At 43.2% G+C, this 11,536-nt stretch overlaps 1 protein-coding gene across 7 annotated transcripts in view; it reads right to left on the reverse strand.

Annotated features, from left to right (window-relative positions):
* rb1 (retinoblastoma 1) overlaps window positions 1–11,536 on the reverse strand; it is a 295,784-nt gene that overhangs the window by 125,046 nt on the left and 159,202 nt on the right. The gene's annotated exons all lie outside the window — the stretch shown is intronic.

Genomic DNA, 11,536 nt, shown 5'->3' on the forward strand with positions numbered 1-11,536 from the left:
GAGTAAGGAATGCAACATAAAGTGAAGGCAGTAGAGTATTTGGGTGAAATGGGAGCCAGAGAGGGGATGGACTGGGGCACGAGGATTAAGTTGATGCAATGTGACATTCTATTATCTGGCAACTGGGAGCAGTAAAGTCTGGGGACAGGGCTTACAAATGGCACACTATGTGAATGGACAGTCCCATTTTCAATTATAGAAAAACTCCTGATGTTATCAATCCCCCATTCCAAAATGTGTGATGTTCATCAGAGTGAAAGGAGGCAGCCTTAAACAGTATTCTGGCCCCTGTAATCCAGAGAGCTGCAAAAATGACTGCTACGTTCTGGGAGTTGTTGTCTGCTAATTGGTTGAGTCTCTTCATTCAAAAAAGTCCCATGTAAAGTGACAGCTGTGGGAATAAGCAGAACTCAAGTCCCAGGCACCTGAAAGAGCAGTAGGCCTGCATGGGAACATTGTTCGACACATTTCAAACTCAAATGTCAACTGTATAGAAACTTTTAATGATTAATGACACCTTCGTTAACTCCAGACACGATTATTCCAATGTTCTCTTTCCTGGCTTCCTACCTACCATTCTCTGTAAACTTGAGCTCATCCAAAGCTCTGCTGTCTGTATTCTAACTCACACTAAATCCGCTCACCCATCACCCGTGCTTCCTGACCTACATTGGCTTCCGGTCCTGCAATGCCTCAATTTTATAATTCTCATTCTTGTGCTCAAATCACTCCATGGCCTCACTCCTTCCCATCCTGCAACCTCCTCCAGCCCTACAACCCTCCGTGATCTCTGCGCTCCTCCAATTCTGGCCTCTTGCGCAGCGCAATTTCCTTCGCTCCACCATTAGCAGCTGTGCCTTCAGATGCCTAGGCCCCAAGCTCTGGAATTCCCTCCCTAAACCTCTTTGCCTCTCTCTACACCGTCAAGTAGATCCTTAACACCTACCTCTTTGACCAAGCTTTTGGTCACCTGTTCTAATATCTCTATGTGGCACAGCGTCAAATTTTGTCTGATAACGCTTCTATGAAGCGCCTTGGGACATTTTACTACTTACTCAATCTTAATCTTAGTGACAAAACTGCCACTTCCATCCCTTCCCCAGCCCACTCAGCCAAGCTTTATCTAAACTGCTGCTGATATTTGTTAACGGTTCCCTCTCTTCCTGCCTTCAAAGAGGAACTTGCAGTGGGAGGGGGAGGAGCTAGTGGTTGTGGTCCATGTAGGTACCAACGACATAGGTAGAACTAGGAAAGAGGTTCTGCTGAGAGAGTATGAGCAGCTAAGGGCTAAATTAAAAAGCAGAACCTCAAGGGTAATAATGTCTGCATTATTACCTGAGCCATGAGCAAATTGGCATAGGGTAAATAAAATTAGAGAAATGAATGCGTGGCTCAAAGACTGGTATGGGAGAAATGGGTTTCAATTCCTGGGGTTCTGATGAAGGGTCCCAGACCTGAAATGTTAACTCTGTTTCTCTCTCCACGGATGCTGCCTGGCCTGCTGAGTATTTCCAGCATTTTCTGTTGTTATTTCAATTCCTGGGGCACAGGCACCAGTACTGGGGAAAGTGGGATCTGTATCGTTGGGACAGTCTTCACCTGAACCATGCTGGCGAGTCATGTAACTAGGGCGGTAGAGAGGGCTTTAAACTAAATATTGGGGGCATTGGATCAAATTTGGGAAGATGTGGTAATTCAAAGATTAGAGACAAGGCAATAGAGAAAGGTATTAATATGGGAAATGATAAACAGACCGTGACAGGAAGGGATAGAGAGTACAAATCTAAGAGTAAATCAACAGATAAGGCTAGAGGTTACAAAAATAATAAAAGGACAAAACTAAAGGCTCTGCATCTGAATGCACATAGCATTCGAAACAAAACAGATGAACTGATCGATCATATTTATTTATTTCTATTTGCACTGATAGCTATTACAGGAACATGGCTGCAGGATGACACAGATTGGGACCTGAATATTGAAGGGTGCATGACATTTAGGAAGGACAGGAAGGTGGGAAAAGGTGGAGGGGTGGCTCTGTTAATTAATGATGGTATTAGCACAATAGAGAGGGATAACCTAAGTTCAGGAAACCAGGATATAGAAGCGGTTTGGGTAGAGATGAGAAATAATGGGCCAGAAATTAGGATCGGGGGCTTGCTGCGCGTGCAAGCCCCCGATGTGCACTCACCCGGCGCGCCGACATCTGAAGCCTGGGCCTGCTTGGAATTCCTGTCACTGGCCCGGTTCAGATGTCGGCGCGATGTGCTTGCCTGATCCAGCGGCGTAGTTAGTGCGATGGGCCGGCTGGGATCAGGTGAGCACTGCGCAGCCAATCAGGGGAGGGGAAACTTCATTCATGAGTTTGATAGTAAGAACTGTCAAACTCATGAAAAGTACGGGCGCCCAAAAGGCTAGTTTAACTTTAAATAAAATTTTTAAAAACATCCCAATAATTAAATAAACTATAAATAACTTTAAAAAACTATTTTAAACAATTAATCAAATTTTTGAAAAAAATAATTTTTTTAAGAAATCGGGTCTAAAAATAAACTTACCTTACTGTAAAGTCCTTAAAAACAATAAAGCTGTGGAAAAAATGTTATAATTTAAAATAATAGACCACTTACCTTCAAGAATCAAGTCCTTACGCCTCCTTTTTATATGTCTAAAAAGTTCAGGCCCTTGCACACGGGCAAACCTGTCAAAAAGGAAGTTCAACACGTGCGCGCAGAGTCCTGCGCGCACGCGTTGAGCCTCTGAACCCCTTGGAGGAAATGCCGGTTTCCCGCGCATGCGCTGTGCATGCTGAAATCCGGCACTTCCAACGGGCCCACGCGTGAGTACACCGTCCGTACTCACGCGTTGGGACCGGAATTACTGGCCCAATAAAGGCAAGAAGTCACTTGTGGGAGTGGTGTACAGGCCCCCTAACAGGAACCACATGGTAGGATGGAGTATGAAGGAAGAAATAATGGGAGCTTGTCAGAAGGGTATGGCAATAATCATGGGGGATTTTAATCTGCATACAGACTGGAAAAATCAGGAGGGCAAAGGTAGCATAGATGAGGAGTTCATGGAATGTTTTCGGGATAGTTTCTTACAACAGCACGTTCTGGAGCCAACCAGAGAGCAGGCTATACTAGACCTGCTATTGTGCAATGAGATAGGATTAATTAATGACCTCCTAGTGAAGGCACCCCTAGGTAGCAGCGATCATAATATGATTGAATTTTACATTCAGTTTGAGAGAGAGAAGAGTGGGTCCAAGACTAGTATTTTAAACTTAAATAAGTGCAATTATGAGGGCATGAAAGCAGAGCTAGCTAAAGTGAACTGGCAAATTAGGTTATGGGATAGGTCAATAGAGTTGCAGTGCAGACATTTAAGGAGATATTTCAAAATACACAGAATATATACATTCCAACAAGAGGAGGACCCACCATCAGTGGTTAACTAAAAAAGTTAAAGATAGTATTAAACTTAAAGAAAAAGCATATAATTGCGCAAAGATGGGTGGCAGGTCAGAAGATTGGACAGAATATAAAAAACAGCAAAGAATGACTAAAAGATTAATAAGGAGAGAAAAATTAGAGTACGAGAGAAAGCTAGCTAGAAATATAAAAACAGATACTAAGAGTTTCTATAGATGTTTTAAAAAGAGTTAACAAAGTGAGCGTTGGTCCTATAAAAAGTGAGTCTGGGGAATTAATAAATGGAAAATAAGGAGATGGCAGTTGAATTAAACAGGTATTTTGCATCAGTATATTCACTATAGAGGATACAAGTAACTGAAATAGCTGTAAATCGGGAAATGGAAGGGAGGGAGGAACTGAAGAAAATTATAATCACCAGGGAAGTGGTACTGAGCAAATTGTTGGAGCTGCGGGCTGACAAGTCTCTGGGTCCTGATGGACTTCATCCTAGGGTCTTAAAAGAAGTGGCTAGTGAGATAGTTGATGTGTTGGTTTTAATTTTCCAAAATTCCCTAGATTCGGGGAAGGTTCCATTTGATTGGAAAATAGCAAATGTAACTCCTTTATTCAAAAAGGGGAGGGAGACAGAAAGCAGGAAACTACAGGCCAGTTAGCTTAACATCTGTCACAGGGAAGATGTTAGAAGCTATCATTAAAGATGTTATATCAGGGCACTTAGAAAAGTTCAAAGTAATCAGGCAGAGTCAACATGGTTTCGTGCAAGGTAAATCATGTTTAACCAATTTATTGGAGTTCTTTGAGGAAGTAACATGTGCTGTGGATAAAGGGGAACCAGTGGATGTACTGAGATATCCAGAAGGCATTTGATAAGGTGCCACATCAAAGGTTATTGAGGAAAATAAAAGCTCATGGTGTAGGGGGTAACATATTGCCATGGATAGAAGATTGGCTAGCTAACAGAAAACAGAGAGTAGGCATAAATGGGTCATTTTCTGATTGGCAAGATGTAACGAGTGGTGTGCCACAGGGATCAGTGCTGGGGCCTCAACTTTTTACAATTTATATAAATGACTTGGATGAAGGGACTGAAGGTATGGTTGCTAAATTTGCTGAGGACACAAAGATAGGTAGGAAAGTAAATTGTGAAGAGGACATAAGAAGGCTACAAAGGGATATAGATGGGTTATAACAGAAAACGCAGGCCAGGCAACATCCGTGGAGAGAGAAACAGGAGTTAACGTTTCAGGTCGAAGACCCTTCGTCAGAACTGAGAAAAAAGCAGGAAATGAAACGGATGAGAAAGCAAGTTTGGGGGCTGGGAAATGGGGAGGGGATGAAAGAACAAAAGGGAAGGTCTGTGAGAGGTGAAGAGACATCAAGAGATATTCAAGGCGAGACGAGATGGTAATAGGGCAGGTAAAGAAACAAAGAATGGCTCCAGATGAAGTGTGAAATACGCTGGCAGAATGAAAGACAGCTGTCATGTGGAAGAGAGAAAAAAAGGTACAAACCAAAAGTGTGGATAAAAAATATATAAAAATATGATAGGGGCCGAGGTTATGATCTGAAATTGTTGAACTCGATATCGAGTCCAGAAGGCTGTAAAGTGCCTGAGATTTTCCAGCATTTTCTGTTGTTATTTCAGATTTCCAGCATCCGCAGTATTTTACTATCATATAGATAGGTTAAGTGAGTGGGCAAAGATCTGGCAAATGGAGTATAATGTGGGAAAATGTGAAGTTGTCCATTTTGGCAGGAAGAATAAAAAAGCATATTATCTAAATGGTGAGCGATTGCAGAGCTCTGAGATGCAGAGGGATCTGGGTGCCCTAGTGCATGAATCGCAAAAGGTTACTATACAGGTACAGCAAGTAATTAGGAAAGCTAATAGAATGTTATCGTTTATTGCGAGGGGAATTGAATACAAAAGTAGGGAGATTATGCTTCAATTATACAGGGCATTGGCGAGACCACATCTGGAGTACTGTGTACAGTATTGGTCTCCTTATTTAAGGAAGGATGTAAATGCGTTGGAAGCAGTTCAGAGAAGGTTTACTAGACTAATACCTGGAATGGGCGGGTTGTCTTATGAGGAAAGGTTGAACAGGCTAGGCTTGTATCCGCTGGAGTTTAGAAGAATAAGAGGTGACTTGATTGAAACATGTAAGATCCTGAGGGGTCTGGACAGGGTGGATGTGGAGAATCTAGAACTAGGGGTCACTGTTTAAAAATAAGGGGTCGCCCATTTAAGAGATGAGGAGAAATTTTTTCTCACAGAGCGTCGTGAGTCTTTGGAACTCTCTTCCTCAGAGGGCAGTGGAAGCAGAGTCTTTGAATATTTTTAAGGCAGAGGTAGATAGATTCTTGGTAAGCAAGGGGGTGAAAAGTTATTGGGGGTAGGGGGGAATGTGGTGTAATCGGATCAGCCATGATCTTTTTGAATGGCGGAGCAGGCTCGAAGGTCCAAATGGCCTACTCTTGCTCCTAATTCGTATGTTCGTATAAATCTACCATCATCAGCCCTCTCCTCAAAAAAGACACCCTTAATCTCTCTGTCCTTGCAAACTACCACCGCATCTCCAAACTCCCTAAACATGTTGTCACCTCCCAAATCCGTGCCCATCTTTCCCGCAACACCATGTTTGAATCCCTCCACTCATTTTTCCACCCCGCCACAGTACTGAAGCGGCTCTTTATCAAAGTCACAAATGACATCCTATGTGACTGTGGAAAACTATCCCTCCTCATCCTTCTTGGCCCCCTCCTATTCTTATCCATATGCTGCCCTCGGCAACATCATCTAAAAATATAACGTCAGGTTCCACACGTACGCGGACGACACCCAGCTCTACCTCACCACCACCTCTCTCAACCCCTCCACCGTCTCTGATTTGTCACGCTACTTGTCTGATATCCAGTACTGGATGAGCAGATTTTTCTCCAACTAAATATTGGGAATACAGAAGCCATTGTTTTCGGTCCCCGCCACAGACTCCATTCCCTAGCCATCGCTTCCAACCCTCTCCCTAGCTGAACCAGATCGTTTGCAAGCTTGCCGTCCTAATTAACCCCAAGATGTGCTTCCGACCACCAATGTTCCCTCTAATTTCTTTTTGGTGCGCGGTCCCTTTAAATTTGCTGCAGCGGCTGCGCATGCATGGTATCTTTTCCAGCGGGAGCAGCTGGTGAGCGGCCTGTGCAGGACCTCTCGATTGGTGTGCAGCCGCACACCTCAAGTGGCACATTGTTGACCGCATATCCGCTCCATCACCAAAACCGCCTACTCCCACCTCCGTAACATTGCTAGTCTCTGATGTTGCCTCAGCTCAACTGCTGCTGAAACCCTCATCCATGCCTTTCTTCCATCAACCCGACAATTCCAAGGTTTTCCTGGCTGGCCTCCCATGTTCCACTCTCCATAAACTTGAGCTCATCCAAAACTCTGCTGCCCATATCGTAACTCGCACCGAGTCCTGTTCATGCATCATCCCTGTGCTCGCTGACCTACAGTGGCTCCCGGTCCGGCAATGCCGCGATTTTAAAATTCTCATCTTTGTTTTCAAATCCCTCGCCCCTCTCGATCCCTGTAACCTCCTCCAGCCTTACAACCTTCCGAGATCTCTGCGCTTCTCCAATTCTGGTATCTTGCACATCCCCAATTTTAACTGCTCCACCATTGGCGGCCGTGCCTTTAGCTGCATAGGCTCCAAGACCATAACGTAAGAAATAGGAGCAGGAGTAGGCCATTTGGCCCCTCGAGCCTGCTCCGCCAATCAATAAGATCATGGCTGATCTTCTACCTCAACTCCACTTTCCTGCACTATTCCCATTTCCCTTGATTCCCTTAATATCCACAAATCTATCGATCTGTCTTGAATAGACTCAACGACTGAGCCTCCATGGCCCTCTGGGGTAGAGAATTCCAAAGATTCACCACCCGAGTGAAGAAATTTATCCTCATCTCAGTCCTAAATGGCCGACCCCTTATTCTGAGTCTGTGACCCCTGGTTCTAGACTCCCCAGCCAGGGGAACATCCTCCCTGCATCTACCCTGTTAAACCCTGTAAGAATTTTGTATGTTTCAATGAGATCACCTCTCATTCTTCTAAACTCGAGAGAATATAGGCCTAGTCTACTCAATCTCTCCTCATAGGACAATCCCTCCATCCCAGGAATCAGTCTAGTGAACCTTCGTTGCACTCCCTCTATGGCAAGTACAGTATATCCTTCCTTAGGTAAGGAGATCAAAACTGTACACAATACTCCAGGTATGGTCTCACCAGGGCCCTATATAATTGCAGGAAGACATCTTTCCTCATACTCAAATCCTCTTGTAATAAAGGCCAGCATACCATTTGCTTTCCTAAATGCTTGCTGTACCTATATGTTAACTTTCAGTGGTTCGTGTACAAGGACACCCAGGTCCCTCTGAACACCAACATTTCCCAATCTCTCACCATTTAAAGAATACTCTGCTTTTCTATTTTTCCTACCAAAGTGGATAACTTCACATTTCTCCACATTATATTCCATTTGCCATGTTCTTGCCCACTCACTTAGCCTGTCTATATCCCCTTGAAGCCTCTTTGCATCCTCTTCACAGCTTATATTCCCACCCAGCTTTGTATCATCAGCAAACTTGGATATATTACATTTGGTCCTCTCATCCAAATCATTGATATAGATTGTGAATAGCTGAGGTCCAAGCAATGATCCTTGCGGTACCCCACTAGTTACAGCCTGCCAACCTGAAAATGGCCCATTTATTCCTGCTCTGTTTTGTGTCTGTTAACCAATCCTCAATCCATCCTAGTATATTACCCCCAATCCCATGAACCCTAATTTTGTTTAATAACCTGTGTGGCACCTTATCGAATGCCTTCTGAAAATCCAAATACACCACATCCACTGGTTCCCCCATATCTATTCTGCTAGTTACAACCTCAAAAAACTAGAACAGATTTGTCAAACACGGTTTCCCTTTCATAAATCCGTGTTGACTCTGCTCAATCCAATTATTATTTTCTAAGTGCCCTGTTATCACGTCCTTAATAATATTCTAGCATTTTCCCTACTACTGATGTCAGGCTAACGGGTGTGTAGTTCCCCATTTTATCTCTCCCTCCTTTCTTAAATAGTGGGATTACATTTTCTACCTTCCATTCCGTGGGAACCGTTCTAGAATCTATGGAATTTTGGAAAATGACAACCAATGCATCCACTATCTCTATAGCCACCTCTTTCAAAACCTTAGGATGTAGGCCATCAGGCCCAGGGGATTTATCGGCTTTCAGTCCCATTAATTTCTCCAGTGCTATTTTTTTTTTTTTTAAATACTAATTTTTCAGTTTCTCATTCTCGCTAGACCCTTGGTTCTCCACTATTTCCAGGAACTTTTTTGCATCTTCTTCCGTGAAGACAGACACAAAGTTTTTGTTTAATTTCTCTACCATTTCCTTATTCCCCATTATAATTTCTCCTGTCTCAGCCTGTAAGGGACCCACATTTACTTTTGCTTATCTTTTCCTTTTTACACACCTATAGAAGCTTTTACAGTCTGTTTTTATGTCACAGAAATCACAGAAACCCCACAGTGCAGATAGAGGCCATTTCGGCCCATCGAGCCTGCACCGACACATATCCCACCTGATCCCCGTAACCCCACGTATTTAATCCCCCTAACACTAAGGGTCAATTTATCATAGCCAATCAACCTAACCCGCACATCTTTGGACTGTGGGAGGAAACCGGAGCACCCGGAGGAAACCCACGCAGACACGGGGAGAATGTGCAAACTCCACACAGACAGTCACCCGAGGCCGGATTCGAACCCGGGTCCCTGGCGCTGTGAGGCAACAGTGCTAACCACTATGCCACCGTGCTGAGGCACCATGTCTCTCGCTAGTTTACTCATATATTCTAATTTTCCCTTACTTCATCAATTTCTTGGTCTTCCTTTGCTGATTTCTAAAATCCTCCCAATTCTCAGGCTTACTACTCTTTTTGGCAACATTATAAGCCTCTTCCTTTGATTTAATACTATCTTTAACTTCTCGTTAGCCACGGTTTAACCACTTTTCCTGTGGGGTTTTTGTGCCTTAAAGGAATGTATATTTGTTGTAAATTATGTATTAATTCTTTAAATGCTAGCCATTGCTTGTCTACCATCATACCTTTTAACGTAGTTTCCCAATCTACCGTAGCCAACTCACCCCTCATACCTACATAGTTTGCTTTGTTTAGATTGAAGACACTAGTTTCGGATTTAACTAAATCACTTTCAAACTCAATATAAAATTCTTATCATATTATGGTCACTCTTCCCTTTATTACAAGGTTATCAATTAACCCTTTCTTGTTACACAATACTTGATCTAAAATAGCCTGTTCCCTAGTTGGTTCCTCAACATACTGATCTAGAAAACTATCTTGCATACATTCCATGAATTCGTTCTCCACACTATTACTGCAAATTTGTTTTACCAGTCTATATGTAGATTAAAGTCCCCCATGATTACTGTATTACCCTTATTACATGCATCGCTAATTTCCTGTTTTATACTCTGCCCTACATTACAACTATTGTTTGGGGACCTACACACAACTCCCACCAATGTTTTCTGCCCCTTGCTGTTTCTTAGCTCCACCCAAACTGATTCTACTTCTTGATTTTCAGAGCTAAGATTCTTTCTCTCTACTGTCTTTATCCCATCCTTTAGTATCAGGGTTACCCCTCCTCCTTTTTCATTTTGCCTATCTCTTCTAAAAGAGAAGTATCCTGGAATATTTAGTTTCCAACCTTGGCCACATTGCAACCACGTCTCCCTAATGGCTATTAGATCAAACCTATTAATTTCTATCTGCGCTATTAATTCATCTATTTGGTTGCGAATGCTTCGCGCACAGATATAGTGCCTTTCGCTTTGACTTATTTCTATTTTTCCCCTGATGTCATCTTAGTCACTGATTACCTATATTACTGTGTGTGTCCCTTCCTGACCCACCCTGCTTATTTTTACCCAAAACTCTGCTCTGCTCTAGAGCCTTGACATTTCTCTCGCTACTTTTAAATTTACTCTTTCCTGAATCCTCCCACCACCCTCTTCATTAGTTGTAAGCCCCGTCTACTGTCCTAGTTATTCGGTTTGCCAGGACACTGGTCCCAGCCCGGTTTAAGTGGAGCCGTCCCAACGGAACAGCTCCCTCTTTCTCCAGTACTGGTGCCAGTGCCCCATGAACTGAAACCCCTTCCTCCCACACCACTCTTTGAGCCATGCATTTAAACCTCTAATCTATTTGTCCCCATGCCAATTTGCACTTGGCTCAGGTAACAATCCAGAGATTATTACCTTTGTGGTTCTGCTTTTTAATTTGGATCCTAGCTCCTCAAACTCCCTCAGCCGAACCTTATTTAGATGAGCACTTGAAACGCCATAGCATACAAGGCTACGGACCAAGTGCTGGAAAATGGGATTAGAATAGACAGGGCTTGATGGCCGGCGCGGACACAATGGGCCGAAGGGCCTCTTTCTGTACTGTATAACTATGACTAATTCTACATAGGTCGTTGGTTCCCCCTCCCACTCCAAGTTCTGCTCCGGAATTCCCTCCCTAAACCTCTCCACCTCTCGCTGCTCCTTTAAGACGCTCCTTAAAACCTACCTCTCACCTGTCCTAATGCCTCCTTATGTGGCTGAGTGTCGTAACATTCCTGTGAAGCGCCTTGGGAATGTTTTACTCCATTACAGGCACTCTATAAATGCAAGCTGTTGTTGATTCTGTCTTAATTATGTAATTTTGGTTATCTGTTTGTCTTAGAAACCATATTTTTAGTACTATGCACAAAGCTTATTGTCCAAGTATTATAGTGGTGAAAGATATTTGAATGATTTTATTGGTTCCCCTTCTTCTTTGTAGTTGTTTTATTGGTAGCTGCTGGCTAATTCTTGATCGATAGTTTTCATGACTGCTTGCTGATTGTTCATTGGTAGGTTCCCGACCTGTTCAGCTGTGATTTGATACTGTTTTACGAGTATGAAATTTGACGAATCAGGTGCAAACACGGCATGCATATGTGTGTGTGTTGAGCTCTGACATTG

The sequence above is a fragment of the Somniosus microcephalus genome, chromosome 14, assembly GCF_052327205.1.
Source record: "Somniosus microcephalus isolate GS21.2 chromosome 14, FLI_Smic_1.0, whole genome shotgun sequence".
Lineage (NCBI taxonomy): Eukaryota > Metazoa > Chordata > Chondrichthyes > Squaliformes > Somniosidae > Somniosus > Somniosus microcephalus.